Raw genomic sequence first — 19,854 nt, forward strand, 5'->3', positions numbered from 1 at the left:
CTGAGGGTCTCTGGCAGAAGGAGGGTCTCTGGGCCAGGGCCAAGGCAGTGAGGGCCGTTCCCTCACTTTTTCCAGGATGGCTTCGCGGGCTGCATGAAACCACTTCACGGGCCGGATCTGCCCCCCCCCCCCCGCCTTGTGTTTGACATGTCTGGCCTACATCATTTGGTAAAGATAAGTAATAGATTTAATGGTTTATATTTGATAAACAGAGTACCTCAAGCATTGCAAAATGCATGATATCTTCAGAGGTGAAGCAAAAAAAAAAACCTATCTCAAAATGCAGAAAGCAAAAGGCAAGCAAAATTACTTTTAACTGATACACTATGTTGAAACTACTGAATCTAAAGAAAGCAAAAAGCAGAAGAAAATTTGCCCAAATAGATGTTGAGTGCCAGAAAAAAGCAGGAAGAAACTACATGGAGGTAGCAAGAAGAAACTACAAGGAGAAACTTGTAGTTGTGAAGCAGGAGTGCAAAGAAACCCAATAATCAAATGGGAAGAAGACGATCCAAGATGACAGAAATAAAAGGGAAACCTGTATCAAAATGGACAGTGGGGAATAATGTAAAAAAAAGATGATGTGGAGCTACCAAAGAAATATATATATATATATATTTATATCCCACCCTTCTCCGAAGACTCAGAGCGGCTTACAATTTAAAGCACAAATCAATGTGCTCAGCAATAGCCTTCATTCTATGTATATGATATAAAGATATGATCACTAAACTCTTCTTCTGGAAATTAAATTATTTCTAGAAAATTGCTAACACCAGTTAGCTTCCAAGATTGATGGAACACCAAAGCAGGCTGTTGTAAAAACTTTGCAAGGGAACGTAGTTTGAATGTTTTTGGAAGGAAGCAGAAAATGGAGCAAACGTTATTGATGTCAAATGCCTCTACGCAGATTTACTTCTAGGAAAACATCAGATTTTGCATAGTAAGAGTTCGGAGTATACTTGCTTTCTTTTACAGCATAGTGCTTTGATACAGTTACTGTGCCTTTAAACTTTTGGGATTTATTTTACCATGTTGTCAGTTTTATTTTCGAAGGAGGGTTCCTTTTAAAATAAGCTATCGCTTGGACCTAAAGGATGTGCATTCCCTAAATCCAAACTGCTGGGAGTTTACCACTGTTCTTTCAGGATGAGATCCTATACAGCTGAAGCTTTTCGCTACTTCGTTTCTAGTATCACGTATTATATAGTAAGAGAAGGGAGAACGAAAACCCTGCGTAGGAAAAAGCGCAGCTCTTTTTTTCAACGTAACTCCTTCTCGTATAATTTAACAGGAAGCATTTTAAACCATATATTTACATCTGGCCCGAGACGGCCTTATCAATTGGCAAGCAACAGGAATTGCTTTCTGCCTTAATAACGTCTCTATTAAAATGGATTGCCTTCAGTTGCCGCGGAACCCAGCCCGCTTCCCCTCCCCGCTTCTGGTTGGGCCAGGTAGCCAGGAATGCCGTGACGTCACCGCCGAAGGCAGGTGTGGCCAGTCCCCTCAAGGCACAAGAAAAGGTACTACTCCCTTTTCAGTGCACCGGCCGGGATTGAGCACGCGCACTAAGACAGCAAACGGACCTAAGGGAAAGGGAGGAGGGAAAGGAGTGAGGGCGAGCGAGCGAGCGAGCGCGCGCGCCCCCCGCGTGCGCGCATAAGCTCAACGCACCAGCTCCGAAGTCGGCGCCGAGCGAAGCGTCCTGCAGTAGCTACTAAAGATTAAACCAAGTTGTGTTTGGAGCCGCGCTTTGGGAGAGCAGCTCCGGGCGCGATAGGTGAGTGCTTTGGGTTACTGGGGCCTGCAAAGGGATGAGAAAGAGGGTGTTCTGGCTAACTTTTCATCCTCTGGCCCCTTGCTGGGCTGCGACGCAGCGGGTGCAGACGGGGAGGGAGAAAACTGAAGTTTTGCTCTAGAGCAGGGGTCTTCAAACTTGGCCCTTTTATGACTTGTGGACTTCAACTCCCAGAATTCCTCAACCAGCCATGAGGGCTGAAGAATTCTGGGAGTTGAAGTCCACAAGTCATAAAAGGGCCAAGTTTGAAGACCCCTGCGTCTAGTCCTTGGGAGGGGGGGGGAGTGTTGGAGGTCTCCTTCCGCCTCCCCTCTGCCCGGACGAAGACTGAACTTTCGCGTGGGAAGGAAAGTTTTTTTTTTCTTCGGGTCGGCTGGCTAAGCTCTTAGGCGGGGGCGACAGCGAAGCGGGGGGGGGGGGGTTGGCTTGTCTCCGGACCTGGGAGACGCCGTTGGGCCAATAGGAAGCGCGGAAGCGGAGACGGGGGGAGGGGTTGTCATTGGAAGGGGCAGCCGACGATTCGGACCCTTGCCCGGGCGGCTCGCGGCGCCGCGACCCGTCCTCGCGCTTCTCCGGAGGCTCTTCGGAGAGTAGGAGCTCCTGCGGGGCTGCCTCTAGGGAAGGAGCCGCGTTGAAGGGACTGCAGTCTCGGCGAAGTCTTCTGCGGCTGGGCTCAGCGGGTCCTGAGCTCCCGCCGCCGCCGTTCCCTCAGACTGAAGGGCTCAAACGGGAGCGCATAAATTAATAACCCAAGCCATGAATTTCCTTTCCCTCCCCCTTTTTCCCCCGCCAGCTTTCGGCACTGCTAGGGCTTAAGAGCAAAGTTGGCAAGGATGTCACGGCTGGTCAAAGGGCTCCTTGGACTGATCTCTATTGCGCTTGCGCGCAACCGCCAAGTATTTGGAAAGCGACCTGGCCGGGTGGTTACGGCTTTTAAAAAAGAGAGAAAAGCAATTTCCTAATCCACTAATAAACGAACGCCCTAATGAGCCTTATTTGAGAGCTGAGATACATTAGTGGAGGTATTGTGACCGCTGAGCTTAGAAGGCACCTTTCATTGCTTCCTTTTCCTAAATGGCAGAAAGGTCCCGAGAGGAAGGCGAAGCCAAACGATGCCCCGCAGTTGCCAAAGAAGTGGTTCAGATTTCATCCTCTTCTTTTATTTATTTATCCTGTAAAGCACGTCTGCCAAACTTAGATATGCTAAAAGTGCATATGGCTTATTAATTGGTTCTCTCTCGTTTGCTTTTGGTCATTTGATAAAGTTATTCTCATGGTTTTAATGAAAAAGTTTGGGTCCGAGAAAGAAAAGTTGAGTTCAAAAGTTCCTGCTTCAGCTTCCCCTGTAAAGTGGATCTTTTTCTCTCAAAGGGTGGCTGCTACAAAGAGAAATTATGGTCTGAGTACGAAACATTGGGTTTCATACTAGCGGTGCATTGGGTTCAGTGGCACCACTAAACAATTGAGCAGGTATAATTTCTAGCAAGTTGAGAATTGGTTCTCCTTGTGTGATAACTATGTAAAGATTGAAAGATATGTGATTCTGGTCCTGTAGGTTCTCTTCCCCCCCCCCTTTTTTTTGTTGTTGTTAATGCCCTTAATAAAGATTCTGGGCAATTTGGTCTCCTCCTGAAAGATAATTTCCATGTTCCCCATTGTATTCTTACATCAAATTGCTTCTGTGCAGCTTCCTTTCACCTAGGCTAATGAGGATCAGGTTTACTCATTACAATGATAGTCAGGACAGGGTTTGTATTGAACCTGGTTATAATTAACTGATATTGTATCTCTCCCATCCACCCATCCATTTAACACATGCAGGAAAGCTCAGAGGAACACAACAGAATTTTAGAATCAAGAATGAAATTTCTAAAAAGAGACAATTTCAAAGCGACTTGCTTAGGGCTGCAAACTAAGCTTGTGAACCAAAATGCAAGAGGAACACTGCTTTGTGTGATGCTCCAGGCTACGGATGAAGGTGTGATTAAGACAAGTGCCTGGGATATGCTTACTTGCTGCAAGTTGAGAGAAATTGTCAGATATGCAGTTTTCTGGATTTCTGAAAAGTGTCAGGCTGCACTCTGCATTTCTTTTACATCCATTGAAATGCCCTTTCTCCTGCAGTAAGGATTCCCAATCTTGGCAATGATAATACACCTGGACTTCAACTTCCAGAATTCTGGGAGCTGAAGTCTATACATTTTAATATTGTCAAGATAGGAAATCCTATCCTACAGAGATGGTTGCATTCTTAACTCGGATCTCCTTTACCATTCTAAGCATTCTGCAGTGTGCAATAGTGAACATAGTAAAGAATAATGACTTCCACTAGGATCCTCACAATTGTACCACACTACAGGTATACTGAAAGGGACGCGGTGGCTCAGTGGGTTAGGACGCTGAGCTTGTTGATCAGAAGGTCAGCAGTTTGACGGGTCGAATCCCGAGTGCCACGTAACAGAGTGAGCGCCTGTTACTCGTCCCAGCTTCTGCCAACCTAGCAGTTCGAAAGCACATAAAAGTGCAAGTAGAAAAATAGGGACCACTACGGTGGGAAGGTAACAGCGTTCCGTGCGCCTTTGGCATCTAGTCTACATGACCACGGAGACGTCCTTGGACAAGCCCTGGCTCTTTGGCTTTGAAATGGAGATGAGCACCGGCCCCTAAATTTGGAAACGACTAGCACGCATGTGTGGGGGAACCTTTACCTTTACCTTTACAGGTATACTCATTTTGTAGCTGAAGGAAGAGACCAGTGGGGACTTCAGCTGGCCAACAGGGAAGGAAACTGCAGAAGATGCTGCTTCTTCCCCTGCATTTCTTGCTGTGTCTGTTTTCATAGTGAAAAAACCATTAACTCTGTGGAGAACCAAGAAAAGCAATTTCTTGATCAACTCAGAAAGTTTGAGTGGTTTGTGAGTGTGAGTGTGTGTTGAAAGATTGGGGAGGCCCAGTGCCACTTGGAGTTTTGATTACCAAACTGAGGTATTTCTGACCAGTGGGAAACTATTTTCCCTATAGTTCCAAAGGAAATCCTGCAAAATTATTTTTGAAAGGTTTCTTCTGGAGAAGTAATTGAGTTGGAAGCTAACTGGCTTGGCTTACAAAGACTTCTGCAATTACAGGGTATTGTGGGGGGAAAGAAATCTGCATTGGTGAAGCCCTCGTATGTCTTATACATTGTTAATTTGCAAATTTAAACAGACATGCAGTTGTATAGTATCAGAAGTCCTTTATAAATAAAATTGATGTAAAATATATAATTCTTTAGAATTTCAATATAGTTTTCAGGCTTAATATAGTATTATTCTAATGTCTAATCATTTTTCTTTGAAAAAAAATACAACTTTAATAATAATGTATCTGAAGAGCCACTTGAATACTATCTGCATTGACAAAATCACTATTGGTCAGTTGCAAAAGGCAATTTACTTGGAACAGTTTACATCTTGCAACCATCATCAAATAACATTGGTCTATCCCAGATCCTTGGGCGGGACTCAATAAGTAGATAAAAATGGCAAATCTACGGTAAACTTTTGGCTGACTGCGTTCAACAACAACAGTAATAGAAAAAAAATTCTTCTGTAGCTTTTAAGATTTACAGATGTCTTTAAAAAGCAAATGAGTTTTGTTCGCAAGTAAAGACAATCTTCTCTTTTCTTTTTTCATTTTTCTGCAGAAGTCTGTAAAAGTACGTTGATAACCTAATATTTGACTCCTTCATAGTTACCTGCCTAATTTAATGACTGGATTCCTAAATTATGTTAAGCCATACTTGGGTTTTGGTGTAGAATTTGGAATCTAGCTATTGTAATCTATACAGTAAACCATAGATATTATAGTATGTAAATAAGGGAGGTTGGTCTTCACTAACTAACCTATTTTTATCCTTTCTGGAAGGGGATATTGCCTTTGATTTTTTTTCCTGGTATATTATTTATAGTATCGGTATAGTACACCAAAGTGACTGGAAACATTTCAGTGATAAAAGCATGAAGACTAATGGAATTGATTTTAAAGAATTACAAAAGAAGCTGGTAACATCTGTTTCACTATTCAAGTTTAAGGAACTTAATATTTCTACCATATTTAGGAAGATGTCTACTTGAATCAGTTCATATATTTCCTGACAAGCCAGGTATTGTTCTTTGAACATGGGGGATGGTCTATGAATTTTGAAGCTTATAAAAAAAATAAAAGGTCAGAAAGATCTTCAAAGAGAAAAAAAAGTCCAGTTGCCTCATGAAAAACCACCTTTGCGACAACCATGACCTGAATGAGTGAAAATCTCCATAGACAAAAGGTCAGAAATCATTGTAGCCCAATTATTAATTTTATCCTTAATAACTAAACACAAATTATTGCAATTGTTCTTGGTCTATGAATCACTATGGATCCCATAAGACATCAGTGAGCATCGAAAGGGTTCAGAATGTGATTTTTATTTTTCTGTGTGTGGAATTCTAGGAGTTGAAGCCCACACATCTTGAAGTTGCTAAAGTTGAAAAACCTTGCCTTAGAGATGCAGGGGTAGGCAACCTTGGCTCTTTTATGACTCGTGGACTTCAACTCCCAGAATTCCTGAGCCAGCCAAGCTGGCTCAGGAATTCTGGGAGTTGAAGTCCACGAGTCATAAAAGAGCCAAGGTTGCCTATCCCTGCCTTAGAGGAACAGTAGCTTGCAAAACAAAAACTTATTCAGACATGCTTAAAACTGATCTTGAACTGTTTGCCTCTTTCTTGTGGGATTAAAATGTAGTACATAAGGCTTTTGCTAGTAGATCAACTGTTTAAATGTGTTGACTTCTACCAAATGATCGTGCCTTTTGACTGGTAGTTTGATTAAGCAGCTTTGGAAAAATGCTTAGTTGCTTTGAGTGCTTGTACTTCCTTTTGTTTCTATTTATATAAAACCCTGCTGGCAAAGATACAGGAGCCAAAAGGAGCACTCACTTTGAATCTGATACCATTGTTTTGAATGACTTCTTGAGGCTCACTAAAAAGTTAAAGGATCGGAGATGATTTTTAAACCCTGTTAGCTTAAACACCTATACACTTTGGAGATAGGAAAAACAATAACCTCTGGATTTCATCAGTTTATTTAAGACAGTAAGTGCCCTGCTTCAGAATACTGGCATTTAAAATATCACTAAGTTAAATATTTTCAGGCATAACTTGTGAATTTGTAACACTAATTTTATTATTTAAGCCATATTAAAATACAGAATATAAAACATGGAATGTTAATGAGGCCATATGTATAAATGGAATGAAAACATATTTTAAAAAATGCAAATCATATTTATACATCACCCCTATAATTAACCCCAATCAGGCCCACATTTTTGGATTTCAATTGAACTGCTTTATTCAAATAAAGGGCTGTGTTATATGTGATTTTTGAATTCTTATCGCACGTAAAATATGTTTTAATATAAGGATGCCAAGGAAGTTGTGTTAAAATTAATAATACCAACATTGCTGCCATTTCAGTATCTCATAATGTTTGATGTTTGTACTACGTGAGAAGTGTTGCATTCACGTTGTAGGCTAAAGAATGGAACTCAGTTCTGATTAAACATGCTCTTTTCATATTTCTATTTTTATCTATTATTTTTAACAAAGAGTTCCCCCCTTTAGTAAGATGGCCTATATAAATTTGAATAATATAAATAATAAATTATCCAGTTAATGCTTATTTATAAGCTGTGTGTTTCTTGAATACAGTCAGACACCAATATGCCCTGTAATTTGCTTAGTCATGACTTATTTAGCAAAGCACATTGGCTGCCCTCACACAACACACTTCGAACATGCAGCATTCATAATCACAATTGGTGATTCATACAGCAAGCCAGTTCAAAACAGAACAAGTACATTTTGGCTTTCCATGATGTACATGCTAGCCACAGAGAATCTGATTTTCAGGTCATATTGATTTGTTGAAAACCATGTGCAAACTGTGGTTCTAAAAAGACCAGATTAGACATGGAGCTAAATGTGAATAATGCTCAACAGAAACATTACATTCTGGTTGAACATACAATTGTTGCTGTTTTTTATTGAGTTTTTGCTAAAATATGAAAAATATATTGGATGTCCCCAGTATTTCTCACTAATACAGTGAGAAATTATCCATATTTTCTCCCAATTTTATCTAAATCAAGCTGTCTTCTATGTTGCTTAAGAAATATCACCTGTGGTATATGTGACATTGTTTTCTGGATGGATGCCAAACTATGATAAATTGTCAGTTTGCATATTACTGGATTGTTCAACAATATCAACACCATTTTTACAGGAAACAGTGAGTCTGATAGTCCAAGTATGAATTAGCCACATGCTGCTAACAGATTTCTCTTCCAACATTTCAAAGATCTAAAGCAAAGCCTTGTCAAGATTTGCTTCCTTCCTTTGAAACAAATCAAAATTAAGTACTACATTATTACAATTTAGATAAAATTGGGAGAAAATACGGATAATTTCTCACTGTATTACTTCTCTATCCAGTCCATTTAAACTGGCTAATGTTCAGAATCACTGAATTTTGTGTAGGTTTTGATTGGGATTAGTAAACAAGAATGATTCTGTATATTTGCTGTTTTCACTACTGTTATCTCGCAACTGATTTAGTTTAGCCTATTATAGCCCTTGCTATCACCATATTCAAACTAAGATCTTATGTATGAAACAGTTGCCCCTGCAGCAGACTGGCAAGAATGTCAGCCAGCACCCAGCCTTTTCCTGCCCTTGCCCTTAGCTTGCCACATGATGGGTTTTTTTCCTGTGATTATTTCAAACAAATTTATTTTATTTTTATTTTTTATTTTAATTCCATTTATATCCCGCCCTTTTCTGAAGACTCAGGGCGGCTTACAAGCTTAGCAGTAGCCTTCATTCTATGTATATGCCTGCTTATTAGGGCTTTCACACACACCCCAAGCGGCATTATTACAAAGTCAGCTTAATTGCCCCCAACAATCTGGGTCCTCATTTTACCTACCTCGGAAGGATGGAAGGCTGAGTCAACCTTGAGCCTGGTGGGATGCGAACCTGCACTAATTGCCGGCAGCTGGTGTTACTTTAAGGAGGCATTAGCCCACTGCTCCACCAAGGCTACATCCCACAATCCATTTGAGAAACAATACCAAAATTGTCCTTCTACTTAGTTTAGTGATATTAATGGGATGGTTCTGAGTGATCAGCGTTAACACAGAAGGGCAGAGGTGGAAGGTGAAATGCAAGTAGAGTTTGCAGCAATGGAAAATAGGTTGTCACTAATTACAGAATTGTTTTTCCAGCCGCTTCTTCTGTGTAGTAGTTGAGACGGTTTCTTTTGAAGAGCAGTGATGATGTGGGTGCAGAGAGATGCAGCGCAGGCATACATGATTTTGTGAAATTTGCTCAAATTAAAGAAAATGTGATTGAAAAGTAGGAACCTCTTCATTTTAAAATATTGCAAATGAATGACAGACTCAACAACATGTTAAATTGATCATCGAGCTTTTCATTCCCCACTTAAGATTATTTAGGGCAGTATTTTCCCTTAATTTGGTAAACTTGTCTGTGTTTTATTTCACATCCTAATAGATGTTCCCTGCCTTGGCTTTGGTGATGCCAGCTTTTGAATGAGAATATTGTCCTCCTTTTTTACAAGCTTATCAGCTTAAAACATTTTTTTTCATTCAACATTTTCATAAACATTCTGCAACTAATTAAAAATGTTAACACTGTTGAGAGCATTATTAATCAAATAACATAAAGCAATGTATCCCTAGTCTTCCTTCCTTTCTCCATCTTTTTCATGTAGCATCCCAAAATCTGATTTCTTGATTTTGTTTTAAATTCTATGGTTGTTTCTATAATGGCATTTGGTTTTCTTGACAGACTGGATGACTGACAATCTCCATTTGTTTACTTTTTGTTCATGAATGAATTGGAAAATCCTTTTTTAATTTGAAGGAAAATAATTATTATTTTTATCACTCAAAATAGTGTGCATTTTCTTCATTCGCCCCTATATTTTTATAATTTAATCACATTTCTGCCTTCGTTTACAAGTAAATCTTTTTTCCTGCTTCTTACTGAAATTTCTAAAATGATAACAAATTTACATTCTTTGATATTCATCCAATATCAAATATTCATATCAAGTGTGTGTATAATACACTAGAAACTTATTTTCAAAAGGATAGAAAAGGTTAGATTAAAATATTGGATCAATTTTTTAAAAAAGTTTTAAGGAGTCATTTAGCAAATAACTCTCAAAACTGTATATTGGATTGTTCCCAGTTTACTAGAAAACATTCATATAAAAGTTTATGAAATCATTCTTCAAATAAGTATATCTCTACTGTATATCAACAGCTTAGAAAGTGTTTGTTATCCATACACTCGTTACTAAGTGTGTTGAATAAGGACAGATTACTATGTAAGCTCTTATGATGGCTATATTATTGGCTTTGATTGTAGTTCCCAAACAATCTCTTTTTTAATTGTTATAACTCATTTTACTGAAACCAGGAATTTTGTTCACATATAGATACATTGATGTTTCACTCAAATGGAACTGTCTACTGTAACGTAAGGACTCTATAGTTCCATATGCCTGAAAATCAATGTATAGGTAAGCCTTGAGCAGTTGCTTAGTGATTGTTTGAATTTACCAGTTACCTGAAAAGGGGGATTTATGACCCAGATCCAGAGTTCCAACAGTTGCTTCCTCCCAGTGGTCACGTGGTTGCACTTTGGGTGCTCACCATCCATGCCATATTTATGGCGATTTGTAGCGTCACTCAATCACATGACTGCTTTTTATGATGGTTTTGTCAAAACCCAGCATTTATTTCTGGTTTTCAGCAAAACCTTACCATAGCAAACAATGGGTTGATTAATGACTGCCATAAAAACATTGGAAAAAATGGATGACCTGTTACAACCATTATGACTTATAACTAGAATGGGCAGGTTCCACTATGGTCATAATCCAAGGACTACCTGTTGACTATAAGTGGTCAACATTTATATTCATTTCTATTGTATGAAACTTCATAGAATAAGTAATAAATCCTGTTATAGTCAATTATTAATTCCCAAACACTTCTGTCAAATTCAGTTATTTTTTATATTCATGTTATCCAAAATTAATTTGAATAATTATAATTAATTATTTCCATTTTCACAATGAATTACTATTTCACATATAGATAATGCTTTGATCTAAAATAGCATTGTAAAGTTTTGATATTTTTATATTTAGATTGCTTAATAAAAGTGGTACATATTAAATCAGATATTACAAAATCAATACCTAGAGAGGTATGTGAGAATTTCTGTGTCTTAAGATTGCTCATTCAAGTTTTACTTATTATATTAAGATCTTCATGACCTCTCTTCTCCCATATTTAATAAACTTAGTAAGCAATGTAATATGACATAAACATACCAGCATTTTACTTTGCTCAATGAATGAATGAATCTTTATTGTCAAGTACAACCATGTATACATTGAGATTGGCTGAGCCTCCCTTCGTGCCCCCACCCCCAACTTACAGTGACACAAACCCTCCATCTTATTACACTAAGTGAGCTAATTGCACAACGCACCGGCCTCGCAAGTCAATTATGCATAAAGTTTATAAAATTATTTCCCATTCAAAAGCCTAACAGCCCATGGATAAAAGCTGTTCTTCAGCCTGTTGGTACGGCTGGCTATACTCCTATATCTCCTACCCAATGGTAAGAGAGTAAAGAGATACCGTCCAGGGTGTGAGTCATCCCTGAGAATTTTCCTCACTCTTCCAAGGCAGTGAGCCCTGGCGATGTCATCCAGTGGTGTCAGGGGACAGCCCACAATGTCTTGTGCTGTGCTCACCATCCTCTGTAATACTTTCCTATCCGCGGCTGTCAGACCAGCATACCAAACCACAATACCATACGAGAGGATGCTCTCTATATTAGACCGGTAAAAGAGGGTCATAAGCTGTTGTTCTACCCTGTTCTTCCGCAAGACCCTGAGAAAGTGAAGTCTCTGTTGGGCCTTTCTGGCCACCTGGGTTGTATTAACTTTCCAGGTCAGATCTTCACAGAGGTAGACTCCCAGAAATTTAAAGGAGGAAACTCCTTTATAGGTTATAGGTTTTATTTACTCTTTGGAGGTTTGTCTGTGAGAAAATAATGGATTTTATGGGGAATCTTTTTTCAGTTAGTGAGCAATAGATGGCTGCAGAGTTAAATTATCAGATTGCAGTCCCATCTCCTTTGTTTGGTAGATTTAAAACTCTGCAGAATTTTGTTTAAAAAAAACAGAAAATAATAACCAATATCATTGGGTCAAGCTCTATGATTTCATTGTAGCAGTTCCTAGGTCCCTTATCCCACATTCAAAGTTTTTAATTTATGCTACTGAAGTTCATGATACAGTATTCTGCTATTCGACTTTATTATATTGCTTGAAATATTTCTTGAGATTTTTCTTCTCTATTCCTATGTACACGCATTGCTGTTGATTATAACTCCAAGTGCCATAATGTAAAGACAGTTGGTAGTTATCAACATGGCTATTTGCTAAAGCTGAATTAAACTGATTATGGCAAAGTGTACGTTGTAGCTGTTTGACATATGAAATTATACACCTGTTCTGCACACTTATCTGCAATGCTGGTGGAACTCAAAGTAAAAATTGCATGAGACATTTTACAGTGTAATTAAATAAAGGTAGGCTAAGCATACTGATGGCAGAGTGAGAGATTCTGTAGAGGTCATTCAGTAATACCCATGGAAGTTATATTTAGGTCTCGTGTATAACAGAGTCCAGTTAGAGTAAAGCTGCTATTAATATAGTTAAGTTATTTATATGCAACATGAGGGACTAGCCAGTTCTGTAGTAAGAAGATAGTAATATTGCTTCTCCCAGTCTCCTAGTCACCGATTCAAGAATCACTTGAATTATTCCTTTGCCACTACTACTTGACACTATGATTATGGTTATTTATGAATGTGAACAATCAGGCTAAACAGTAAGATACAACCTGTTTAGCAAGCTTTCTACAGCCTTACAAAATGAACTTCTGCTTGTTGGCTTGCTAAGAAAAACACTGTTCATGTAAATTGTATGAAGAATAAATGTAGCTTAGTGAATTAAGGACCTATGTGGTATTTCTCAACCTTATCAACCTTAGGCTCTGTGGACTCCAAGTCCCAGAATTCCCCAGTCAGCATATTTAAACTTGCTAAGATTGAGAAACTGACCTAATATTTTGCAAATATATAAAGTAGTTGTGGATATTTTACTCAGATATGATATCTGTGCAAAATAGGCATGAGCAGGTTTCTGATATAGTCTCATATTCTTGAACAATCTAAAATCTACCAGTCAGAGACCGGTACAAACAGGATACGGCTGAGATTAAATAATGCTGAGCCAAGAACCTGTTCTGAATCCTAGAATTAAATGTTCAAAGTCTTTAAGTACTAAAGCCTGATGGTTGCTCTTATTAAATCAACAAGACTTGTTTACTCCCAGTTTTGCACTATATTATATTTGCAAATTTGGAAAAGACTGTTGGGTTATGATATTTATTAAATTTATATGCTGACCACCTCACTGTTGAAGTGACTGTATAGTATTGTAAGTAAATGGATCTGCACATGGAATCTGGGACAAATCTATGAAAAAGATGGGTTTTCCTCTGACCCACATCTGAGATCTATGAGAGATGAGTGTTATGGTAATAATAAACAATCAGAATAATAAACAATAAACAGAAATAGAGATCTGTTTTTTATGTGACCCACCAGTATATGTACATCATTAATGATCTGACACCATATTATGATAGCAAGTTGGAGTGAGGACTACTGTATATTGCTAATACATAGTCTTCAAATACCATTAGAAGAGGAAATAGATTTGCTCCTTAAAAGGGCAGGACCAGAACAAATGGGTTAAAAGTAAAGAAAAGAGATTCATGTTAGTCTCAAGAGGAACATGCTGACTGTACAAATGGTCAGAACCTAGACACACTTTCACAACTGGAAGCGTTCAAGTAGGGGTTGGATGGCTATCCATGAAAGATGTAATGGGCCCTGCAATGATGAACAGGGTATTGAATTAGATGACCTCTAAGGAATCTTACAAATTTTATTATTCTGTAACTCTAATAAGGACCTGACGTGTAAAACTATGTTAGGTAATACCTAATTAAATAAGGATGAGAACTATTAAAACAAAAATTATTTTTAATGAATCCAGCAGTATATTAATACTTATAAATTCCAGGATCTTGAGATTTAAAATGCATAAAGCAAACAGTTGTGCGCTCTGATTTACAAAAAGTACTGAAGAAGTTATGTTAAGACTGAAACAAAATAGAACTCAGTTAAACCTATCATCTTGCCTCTCTATTTAAAGGAGAGTTTGAAATTTGACTAGAGATGCTTAATGTGTTGGTCAACTTCAGTTGATGCTTGCCTACATTGGATGTAATTTTGAGAGCAATGAATAGTACATAGTGGATTGGGAACAGGATTGCAATACAAGTGACTGAAGGTATGAATGAGACCTAACTAATTCAATGGGTCTTTAAGTGACATTCCTGCTGTAGAATTTTTAGGTAAAGCAGGGCCTTCTGTGACCCATCTGTTTGTAATGTGTTGCATGCATTGTACATTGAAAAAAAAGGGTCAGGCTTCAATCTTCTTGTATCTGCCATTTGATGCTCTCCTCTCAAACTTAATACCCCTACATGAGAGGTTTATACATTATATATTACTACATTATAGTAGCACTATGTTTACTTTGTAATGGATTATTTCCTCCATCCAAGAGTCCTGAAAATCATACCAGACAATTATGAACCTAATTAGAATATTGGGGTTTTCTAGGCAGAAGGAATAATATTAAGTAGGTGGAATGTATAGATGTCTAGACAAGATGGTTGGCACACAAAACAAATATGTAAGTGTGAGGTTGCATGCAAAATCTCACTGAATTAACTATTTTTAATTTACTTTTGGTGGGAAGTGGGGGCTCATGATCTATCAGTTCTTCTAACGGGCATACATTTGAAAATGTAAGTCAGAATTTCTTCCAATCACTTGTTGTTGTTAGTTGCGAAGTTGTGTCTGACCCATCGCGACCCCATGGCCAACGTTCCTCCAGGCCTTCCTGTCCTCTACCATCTTCTGGAGTCCATTTAAGCTCACACTTACTGCTTCAGTAACTCCATCCAGCCACCTCATTCTCTATCGTCCCCTTCTTCTCTTGCCCTCAGTCTTTCCCAGCATTAGGCTCTTCTCCAGTGAGTCCTTCCTTCTCATTAGGTGGCCAAAGTATTTGAGTTTCAACTTCAGGATCTGGCCTTCTAAAGAGCAGTCGGGGTTGATCTCCTCTAGGACTGACCGGTTTGATCACCTTGCAGTCCAAGGGACTCGCAGGAGTCTTCTCCAGCACCATAGTTCAAAAGCCTCAATTCTTTGGCGTTCAGCCTTTCTTATGGTCTAACTTTCACAGCCCTACATTGCAACTGGGAAAACCTTCCAATCACTAGCAGTTACAAAAGAAGAGCATAAATCAAAACTCAAGGTTCAGTTTTGTGATAGTTATAGGAATCTTACTTGTTTAAATCATCTTCTGGGTGTAGAAGAAAGGAAAGTGCATGTTCAAAATTGAAAATGATTTTATTTTATTTTCTTGTAGTTCATATGCCTTAAGAGCCCATTCTTGACTATTTTATGCTGGAAAATAAAATGGATATCCTCTTTTCCATTAATGAGCAATAGTAGCCAAACATACCTCAATTTTTAAGGAGATAACTAGCACTCAGTCTTGAACTTTATATATAATTCTGTCCGTAAGAAAGAACTGTTAAAATAATTGCTACAATTGTCTGAGGCCAAGAATGTAAACGCTGCACAATGTCCTCCGCCTCTTACATGTGTAATGGGCTGTTCACTTTATCAAGCTGTTTTTTCTATATGTAAAATAGCAGAATTAGTTGCTGCTGGAGACTATTGGATATCTATGTGTCACATCCTTACTTAAAAGCCATGAAAGGCTTTTCAAGAATTACTGGACCTTATATTGCTGGCAGAAAAGTAGCCCTTTATGGAGGGTTGGCAGCAAATCCCAGGAAAATTCTTCTGCTAGAAAAAAAAGTTATTATATTCTGCCTTCTTACTGCTGCACTACTGAACTGCCGAATCCACCCTGTCTCATGAGAGGAGCCTTTGTAACAGGGAAAAAAATCTACATTTTTCTTGCTCGTTTTTTTGTAATGTACTGAAGCATGTTAGGAATAAAATCTACAAACTGGAGTAGTTAAACAAATACAGGGAAGAAAAGGGAAGATGAGGAGAAAAGGAAAATATTACTGTAAAATTGCTCATTTTTAAATGTTGATATTGGATTCATTCATTTGTGCCTGGTTTAATTTTGGAGCCTAATTTCACTACAGAGTACACTACAATACTTCTGTTTCATCTGTCATGAATTTTATTTCTTTATTTAATAAAATTATGAAAACTATTGTCTTTATTTTTTCTACATCTTCTTAGGAAATTTTCATGAAACCAGACATTGGGAAAATAATTTTAATACTATGATTACTAAGACAATATATAGGCCTTAGGAATTAGGCAGTTTAATACATAATGTCATTGTAAATAAATATTCTTGAGATGTCTTATTCGTGGTTCTTCAAATTAATAAAAGTCAGCAGATTGAATAAAATGAATATAAATATCTAAAAATGGCTAGCAACTAATTTGTTTTAGAATTCTTATACAAAAGATACTTTAAGCATCTCTTGTCCTTACAGCTGCCAAGAAAAAATTGGTAATTCCACCAATTGAGGAAATTTGAAAGTCTACAAAATCAGCACATTAGAGGTTTTCTGAATGAATTGGTATATATGATATTGATAGGTTTATCCCTTGACACATTAATTTAGAGGGCAAGTCATAAAATCAATGTCTGATCATTCAAATCTCCAAGATACAGGGAAAATTCCATGTTAACGTTTACGAGAAGTAAATTTATTCATTAGATTCTAGTTTATCAAAACTGAATAAGCAGTTTACATGAAATAGATTCATAAAGCCAAATAAAATGCATTATAGGTGCAAGATTCTGACCAGTCATTGATCAAATAATTGTTTTATTACCATTTATTGTATTTGTACAGATGGATGGTAGCTAACTGACCTAATTGCTAAATGAGTGATTGTACATAGCTACACTTTTTAAAGCAAAATTACTTATATGGTTTACATAATGTAATAAATGATACTACTGCTGTTAATTCTAATAACTAAAATTCCTCAGTACTATTGCCCCAAATTGCATGTACACCTGCCTGAGTGTCCTTTGTTATCTTGTAGTATTCCTAATTGGTGATATTTGCATTCATTTGGTCTATGTTTTAGATAACAGCAACATGGATACTTGCTAATCTGTGTTGTGGTTGAGGATAGCATATTATCATGTAATGGATTTAGGTTATTATTAATGTGAAGAGCCTTATCTACAATTTCAATTTGTGATTAGTCCTACGATTATTACTTTAGCTTTGACTGCATATGTGATACAAGCTGAAAAATAGGCTAATATATTGTTAATTTCTCTTTCTAACCCCAGATACAGAACCAGGTGAGTACTAGTATGCTTTCTGGAAGAAATAAAATGTAAGAGTGTTGGTAATACCCTTTAAGTTCCATTGCAATACTTCAATTTCACCTTCTTATATCTTGATTTTCGTTTGCTAAAGTAAAAGAGAATTGAATTAATGGGATGTTAGAAATACCATGTCAGAAAATCTTATACCTAATAAGAGCACATTGGGGAGTGAAGATATAAAACCTGTAGTAGACTATATTAGGAAAATCATACACATTAAGCATTAATACAAAATTAATTCAATTTCACATGGTCATTCACAATGCAATTTCTTAGTGGTATGTACTGTAGCATTAAATTCCTTGGATTATAGTCACTTAATTACTTGCCTAGAAGTAAGTGTAGGCTTCCTTGAGATTAATTTAATTTAATTTAATTTAATTTATTAATATTTCTATACCGCCCTTCTCCCGAAGGACTCAGGGCGGTGTACAGGGCAAGAATAAAATACAAAATTACAAAAATTAAAAGAAATTAAATACATGCCCGTTAAAAGAACAATTAATACATAATAAATAACCCCAATAAAATAATAATAAACCCCCCCAATCCCCCCTCAGGCCAGGCCGGCTTGTTCGAACAAGTATGTTTTTAGGTCACGGCGGAAGGAGCGGAGATCGGGCGCCATCCGGAGCTCAACTGGTAGCTGGTTCCATAATTCTGGGGCGCCCACAGAGAAAGATCTCCCCCTGGGGGCCACCAATCTACATTCTCTGACCGGTGGCACCCTGAGGAGGCCCTCTCTGTGGGAACGCACAGGGCGGAGGGAAGTTGATGCCGGCAGCAGGTGTTCCCTAAGGTACTCCGGACCCCTGCCATGTAGGGCTTTAAACACCATTACTAGTACCTTGAATCTCACCCGGAAGACAACTGGCAACCAATGCAGCTCACGGAACAGAGGTGTAACGTGGGAGTATCGGGAGACTCCCAACACAACTCTCGCGGCTGCATTCTGTACCAGTTGGAGCCTCCGGGTGGTCCTCAAGGGAAGCCCCATGTAGAGAGCGTTGCAGTAGTCCAGACGAGAGGTCACGAGCGCATGAGTGACCGTGCATAAATCATCCCGGCTTAGATAGGGCCGCAACTGGCGCACCAGGCGAACCTGGGCGAAAGCCCCCCTAGTCACAGCCACCATGTGATCTTCCAAGGTGAGCCGTGAATCTAGGAGGACTCCCAAGTTGCGAGCCCTATCTACGGGGGGTAATAATTCACCCCCCATAGAAAGAGATGGAATATCCGAATAGACCTGGGATGAAGGTATGCAAAGCCACTCGGTCTTGTCGGGGTTGAGTTGAAGTCTGTTCCTCCCCATCCAGACCCGAACCGCCTCCAGGCAACGGGACATCACGTTGAGGGCATCACTGGGGTGGTTTGGGGTCGAAAGAAAAAGCAACTCCAAAGCCACGAATGATCTCACCCAGCGGTTTCATGTAGATGTTGAACAGGAGAGGCGAGAGGACCGACCCCTGAGGAACTCCACAAACGAGAGACCTCGCGGTCGACCTCTGCCCTCCTGTCAACACCGACTGCAAGCGTCCCTGGAGATAGGAGGAGAACCACTGTAAGACCGTGCCTCCCACTCCCAATCCCCTGAGATGCCGCAGCAGGATACCATGGTCGATGGTATCGAAAGCCGCTGAGAGGTCTAATAGGACCAGAACAGAGGAATGACCCCTGTCCCGAGCCCTCCAGAGATCATTCACCAGCGCGACCAATGCCGTCTCCGTGCTGTGCCCGGGCCTGAAACCCGATTGGTACGGGTCTAGATAATCCGCTTCATCCAGGACCAAAGGGAGCTGATGCGCCACCACACTCTCAACAACCTTCGCAAGAAAGCGAAGGTTGGAGACCGGACGAAAGTTGTTCAATACAGCTGGGTCCAAGGCAGGCTTCTTGAGGAGAGGCCTCACCACCGCCTCTTTCAAGACGGCAGGGAAGCTACCCTCACTCAAAGAAGCTGATATAACTGCTTGGAACCAGCTGCGTGTCCTCTCCCGGGCTGCATAAACCAGCCAGGAAGGGCACGGGTCCAATAAACATGTGGTGGAGCTCAGTCTCCCCATAATCCTGTCCACTTCCTCCGGAGTCACAGAATCAAACTCCTCCCAGGTGATATTGACAAGACCGCCCGTGTCCTGATCGCCAGACTCTGCCCAGTCAGAGTCCAGACCGGTCCGAATCCGAGCGATTTTGTCCGACAGATAATTGTTAAACTCCTCGGCACGACCCTGCAAGGGTTCCTCCCTCACCTCCTGATTAAGGAGGGAGCGAGTCACCCTAAACAGAGCGGCCGGGCGATTATCTGCGGACGCGATAAGGGTAGCGAAGTGATTAGACCTCGCCACCCTTATCGCAGCAAGATAAGACCTAATGTA

The 19,854-nt window shown here is 39.3% G+C and overlaps 1 protein-coding gene across 4 annotated transcripts in view; it reads left to right on the forward strand.

Moving 5' to 3' along the window:
* The first annotated feature begins 1,559 nt into the window (after nt 1–1,559).
* Nucleotides 1,560–19,854, forward strand: part of MTUS1 (microtubule associated scaffold protein 1) — a 117,675-nt gene continuing 99,380 nt past the window's right edge. For 3 of the 4 annotated variants that reach the window (XM_083367719.1, XM_083367721.1, XM_083367722.1), the window contains exon 1: nt 1,560–1,783. The gene's annotated coding sequence lies outside the window, so the exon portion shown is untranslated. Of the gene's footprint in view, nt 1,784–3,620; nt 3,780–19,854 lie in introns of those variants that run through there. The other variant, XM_083367720.1, reaches the window with a different exon arrangement.

This window comes from Vipera ursinii (assembly GCF_947247035.1).
Source record: "Vipera ursinii genome assembly, chromosome: 7".
In the NCBI taxonomy this organism is placed as follows: Eukaryota; Metazoa; Chordata; class Lepidosauria; order Squamata; family Viperidae; genus Vipera; species Vipera ursinii.